General features: G+C 51.5%; 1 pseudogene; it reads right to left on the bottom strand.

The window, feature by feature from the left end:
- Nucleotides 1–1,173: 1,173 nt before the first annotated feature.
- LOC109573434 (protein phosphatase 1 regulatory subunit 14B pseudogene) lies at nt 1,174–4,455 on the bottom strand (annotated as a pseudogene).
- Nucleotides 4,456–6,092: the final 1,637 nt, after the last annotated feature.

Genomic DNA, 6,092 nt, shown 5'->3' with positions numbered 1-6,092 from the left:
CCCTAACCCCTGTGTTGTTCAAGAGTCAAGTGTAAACGAATGTCTAGACTCTCCCACCCCCACCCTCCACCTCCCCATAGAGAGAACCTCGCCACAGGGACACAGACTGCCCCCCAACCCAGGACCCACAGCTACCCACAAACACACAGCTGACACAGAACCCCCAAGGCACAAAGCCCCCTTCAGGACACGCAGAACCTCCTACAGAGACACAGGGCTCCCCAGGACACAAAGCCCCCCCCCAACAGGCACCAATCTGTTCTGTATTAAAACCCAGCTTTCTATTTGTTAAGAGGAAAAACACCCTCTAACGTTTTAACAGCGTAGGCCCCAGGAAGAAACATTTCTCAGAATGCTTTTGGAATGCTGTCTGTGTCCCTGTGACCAAGTATGTCTCCACTGGGGGCTGGGCATCCAGTGAGTTGTCTGTCTTCTGAGGGGTTATTAAAGAGTTTCTTTTAAAAGATAAAACATACTGAGCAAGGCCAGGGAATTTAGCCATCAGTGGAAAAGAGTTGCACTCCATCTACCCATCAATGGACAGATAGGCAACACCAGAGAGGCAAGAAGCAAACACCAGAGCCCCTTATGTCCACGTGGATGAACATCTAATCAAGAGAGTCCATTCCTAGGCAGGTTGATAAGTCTGGAGTCCCAGAGGAGGAAGGGGTCCAGGGGTATCAAGCAGGAGAAAAGGACAGCCTTTTTTTTTCTAAACTGCTTTGTATTAGTCAGTATAACAAAGTATCTTGCTCGAGGACATGTTTCTCCTTAACAAGAACCTTCTGACTAATCTTGTTATTTTAAGAAGTATGTTGTGGGAGTGGGTCTGGTAAGACCTTTCTATTGTTAGTTCTAATCTTGCTAATTTAAGATGTATGTTGTTGGAGTGGGTCTGGTTAAAGTATATAAGGCCTTGATAAGACCAGGATTGGAGAAGGAAATGGCAATCTACTCCAGTGTTCTTGCCTTGAGAATCCCAGGGAGGGCAGAGCCTGGTGGGCTGCCGTCTATGGGGTCGCACAGGGTTGGACACGACTGAAGTGACTTTAGCAGCAGCAGCAGCAAGACTCTCTGGCCCCCTTCTGATGTCTCTGTCAGAAGCTCTTTTTGTTTTTTTTTGCGCCAGAGGCGTATCCTAGCTTTATTAAAGGGCCCACGCCACAGTCAATATAAAAACACAAAAAGTCCCATCAGTTTAATAATAAAAAAACCCAAAAAATGGAAAACTGAGGGGGCAAGGAAGAGGCCCCTGGGCCAGGGGCACGGGGAGCCCTGCTCGTGGCACCAGGCCTGGCCTCAGGGCCCCCTGGTATTGCTGTTGCTACGAGGTCGGGGTGGGGAGGGGGGCGCGGGCAGAGACTGTCCTGTGGAGCCACCGTTCAGCTGGGTCTACGACCCTTCTTCTGGGGTGTGCTCAGCTTCTGCATGCCCCGGATCTTGTCCAGCAGGCTCAGTGGGTTTGTAACAGTCAACCAGCAGCTCCTTGACCCTGGCAGCCCAGGTATCATCGCTCTCCATGTCCAGGAGTTCATCCACATCGATTTCCAGCTCCGGGATCTCCTCTTCCTGGCAGTCGTAGAGGCGAGTGAGCTGCTCCAGAATCCACTCCTCCAGGCTGAGGCGCTTCAGTAGCTCCTTACCGTCATACTTGACCCTTACGTTCCCTTGGTGCCTCACTGGGCCCCCGTCGTCCGCGCCGCCCAGGCCCTCACCTGCAGCCCCAGGGTGACTCTGAAAGTAGAGGCGGGGCCCTGGGCCGCCACTCCCCAGTCCGGTCTGGAGGCCGGGGCCGCCAACGCGTCCCTCGAGGGTCACGTGCGCGTCTGGCCCCTCCCTGCGCCGCCGCCTCCCGGACCCCACGCTAGCTCTGGGCGGTTGGCTCGGGTTAGCTCCTGAGCTCGGCTCCGGGGCACGGGCAGTGGCGGGGAGGGGGAGGGGGAGGGGGAGGGGGGTGCCTGGGGGCAGCTGCAGCATGCAGAGCCCCCGGACAGAAGCTTTCTCTGTCCCTTTAATAAAACTCTGCTACACAAAAGCTCTTGAGTGATCAAGCCTGGTCACTGGTCCCGAAGCTAAATCTTCCGAGATCACAAATCCGACATCATTCACTGTAAGTTATCAACATGTTGAGCAAAGAAAGCAAGTTACTGAAAAGCAGACCCACGTGCAGTTCACTCTGCACAAAGCTCAAAGCAGGCAGACTCAGGAACCCGCTGTTCAGGGATGCATACCGACCTGGATACAGACAAGTAAAACAGCACAGAACTGGCTGTGCTGTTGTGCTTAGTCGCTCAGTCTGACTCTGCGACCCCATAGACTGTAGCCAGGCTTCTCCATCCATGGGATTTCCCAGGCAAGAATACTGGAGAGGGTTGCCATGCCCTCCTTCAGGGGATCTTCCCTACTCAGGGATCAAATCTGCATCTCCGGTCTCTTCTGCATTGCGGGCGGATTCTTTACCTGCTGAACCATCAGAACTGGAGATGGTGGTTTCTCCTGGAGCAGGGTTGTCGTCTGCAAGAGGGGAGGGGCCTGTGTGGTCAGCTGAAAGACCCCCCCACCCCAAGGTTGTAAATGTGTCCCCTTGTATGGCTGAAGCAACTTTGCAGGTGGGATTACTGAATTTGAGATGGGGAGAGGATTGGGCTCTAAATGCCATCCCTTGGTAAGAGGAAGACAGGGTGTCAATGTGACCCTGGAACCCTGGAGGCAGAGATTAGAGTGGTGTGGCTATGAGCCAGGGAACAATGGCAGCTTCTAGAAGCTGGAAGAGGCCTGGAACTGATTATTTCCTGGAGCCTCCAGAAGGAGAAACCAGCCATGCCCACACCTTGATCTTAGCTCCTTAAGACTAAGGGCTTCTGACCTCTAGAACTGTGAGAGAATAAATATATATTGTAAATCACCGCAGCCAGTGATTCAGTACATCATGTAGCAGGCTGAAGACTGGCCCTCAAAGGTATCAGGTCCTCATCCCTGGAACCTGCAAATATTACCTTGTTTTGGAAAAAGAATCTTGGCTGCTGCTGCTAAGTCACTTCAGTCGTGTCTGACTCTGTGCGACCCCATAGATGGCAGCCCATCAGCCTCCCCCATTAAGGACCTGAGATGGGGAGATAACCCTGGGTTATCTGGATATGCGCTGAGAGCCATCACATGTGTCCTTAGAAGAGCAAAGCAGAGAGAGGTTTGATTCACTTAGGAAGAAGGCCATGTGAAGACGGACACAGAGGTCAGAATGATGCAGCCACAAGCCAAGGTATACCCGAGGTCACAGAAGCTGGAAGAGGCAGGAAAGATCCTTCTAGAGCCTTCAGAGAGGTCACAGCCCTGCCCACACCTTCACATCAGCCCAGTGGTACCCATTTCAGACTTGTGGCCTCCAAAACTGTGGAAGAATATGTTTCTACTATTGGTAAATTTGTTACAGCAGCCACAGGAAACTCAGAATACAAGAGCAGTAGGAAACTATTACAACAAGCAGAGGGCTTTGGAAATAAAGTTGTTTCATATGATACAGTGTTTCACTAGTAAAACAATCTAGCTGCTGCTGCTGCTGCTAAGTTGCTTCAGTCCTGTCCAACTCTGTGCAACCCCATAGACAGCAGCCCACCAGGCTTCACCGTCCCTGGGATTCTCCAGGAAAGAACACTGGAGTGGGTTGCCATTTCCTTCTCCAATGCAGGAAAGTGAAAAGTGAAAGGGAAGTCGCTCAGTCGTGTCCGACTCTTCGCGACCCCATGGACTGCAGCCCACCAGGCTCCTCCGTCCATGGGATTTTCCAGGCAAGAGTGCTGGAGTGGGTTGCCATTGCCTTCTCCGAAAACAATCTAGAGAACCTTCAAAAAGCTACCATCCTTACCCCTGATTTCTGAAGTGGACCAAGGAACAAAGATAAAATTGGGGTGGGGGCGAGGAATCAAGAAACCAGGAGACAATGCTGGCTGGCTTTGAGCTACACAAGGCACTGTTCTCCAGTAGAAGTAGGAAGTCAGCTTCTGCCAGGGCAGACAGGTGTTTTCTCTCACTGTGATGAGTCAGCTGAGTTCCTGATGATCTCTGATTGACAGCAGTGACAGCACCTCTGGGCTGCCTTGCCTAGGAAGGGTAAAGGTTGAAGCAACTACCTTCGGACCAAAGTGGACTATGGAACTTCCTCGTTGTCTCTGTCTTCCTCTCTGCAGTGACTCAGAGGCCTCTGTGCCTCGGCTGGTTCCACTGTTCTCATGGGAAAGTAGAGTGAAAGAAGCAATAGTCCACACTTGATTTCTAGACTGAGGTAGGGAAGGGACAGTAGGATTTCAAGCCAAAACTTGATGGGCAGAAATCAGCCTTATTTGAGAAGAGCAATATGTGAGATTTCAGAGATCCGAAGAAGGAGGGCACCGACCTAAATAATCCATCAAAGCTGGAACAGATGGAGCCAGACCCCGACTGTTGAGTTTAGGCTGGTTGGAGAGCAAAGGCTGGGGATCGAGGGTCAGAGGTGAGGAAGGGCAGGGCCAGCCCGACCCTCCCCAGGGCAGGGATCCCTATTGGGCACCCACTGCCTATGTGAGAGATGGCTCCCATTACTACCATCAACCCATCTGCCTGCTGCCAGCAGGAGCATCTGCAATAACAACCGCCCTGTTCTGAGGCTTTGTCAGCTTCAACCACTAGGTCAGCATATTAACGACACCCCTGGTGGAGGTTGGGGCCCCACGGGAAGAGAGGTCCAAGAGCACACTGACGACACCCCCAGTGGAAGTTGGGGCCCCGCGGGAAGAGAGGTCCGAGAGCACATTGGGAGCAGGGAGTGAACATGGGGTTCCACCCTCCTGGTGTGTTAGGGCATATCCCCTGCCCCCCATGACAGCTCGGCTACCTCCCTCCAGTTCCCCAATACATGCAGCTTCATGCTTGCTTTTCAAATCCACATTTACTTTGATGACACACTTCTCCCGCAAAGGGAAGCATCTCTATCTCCTTCTCTTTGGCAAAACAAATATTATCAAGCCCGTAATTGACATTTTTTGCAGATTCAATATTTGCCTGGATCATCTCTCATCAAAGTTGTAAACTCCGTGTCTAGGAAATTATTCTGCATTGCAGTAATTTTCACAGGGCAATTGAAGACATAATTGTACATAATACATTTTGAATCCAGACGCTTGAAAAGACAATTACAAACAGCTGGGACACAATTTGGTGTTCTTGTTTCTACTAGGGGGTGGATTTGGCCAGGGGAGAAGCCACAGGAGAAAATGGTGAAGTTTGAGAACAGTTTCTCCAGGGCTCAGTTTACATTTCAGTTATGATTTCGGGGTGCTCACCACCAAAACATGCATACTTGTACTTCATACATTCTATACCGCATGAGCCATGCTGTCATTTCACAAGTGAAGCTGTCCCTTCAGTCATCTCCGACTCTTTGTGATCCTATGGACTGTACCCACCTGGCTCCTCTGTCTATTGGGATTCTCTAAGCAAGAATACCGGAGTGGGTTGCCATGCCCTCCTCCAGGAAATCTTCCCAACCCAGGGATCAAACCGAGGTCTCCTGCATTCATAGGCAGGTTCTTTACCACTAGCGCCACTGTATTAGGGTTTATTTCACAGGAATGCCACTTTGATAGCACTTTCTACTATGAAGCATAACTTATTTTCTTGTGTGAGCCCTGGAGCTGCTATAACAGATTGCCACAAACTGGGGGGCTTAAAACAACAGAAATCTGCCTCTCACAGTTCTGGAGACCAGAGTCTGAATCCAGGGGTGGGCAAGGCTCTCTTCTGCCTCTTCCAGCTTATGGTGGCCCCAGGGGTCCTTCAATTAAACAATGAAAAGGGACAGAAGGGGCCTGGTTTAGCCTTGAGACCAGGCCTCTCTCCCCAGCCTCCTCCCCTCCACCTTGGGAACTTACCCCTTGTATATCTGTGTACCCTTCAAGGGTGGGGAGAGGGGCTTGTGTTCAGGATGGACTCCTCCTCATTTCTGCTGGTCGCAGTCGGGGAAGTGACACCCCACCTCAGCTGTCTGGCTTCATGGTCAGCAGGTCAGCCCTTCACTCTCCTTTCTCCAGCCACTGCCCAACAGAGAGAAGGATGTGACA

Source organism: Bos indicus, chromosome 19, assembly GCF_029378745.1.
Source record: "Bos indicus isolate NIAB-ARS_2022 breed Sahiwal x Tharparkar chromosome 19, NIAB-ARS_B.indTharparkar_mat_pri_1.0, whole genome shotgun sequence".
NCBI lineage: Eukaryota > Metazoa > Chordata > Mammalia > Artiodactyla > Bovidae > Bos > Bos indicus.
The sequence above is the reverse complement of the archived record's forward strand: the minus strand, read 5'-3'. Positions and strand labels throughout refer to the sequence as shown.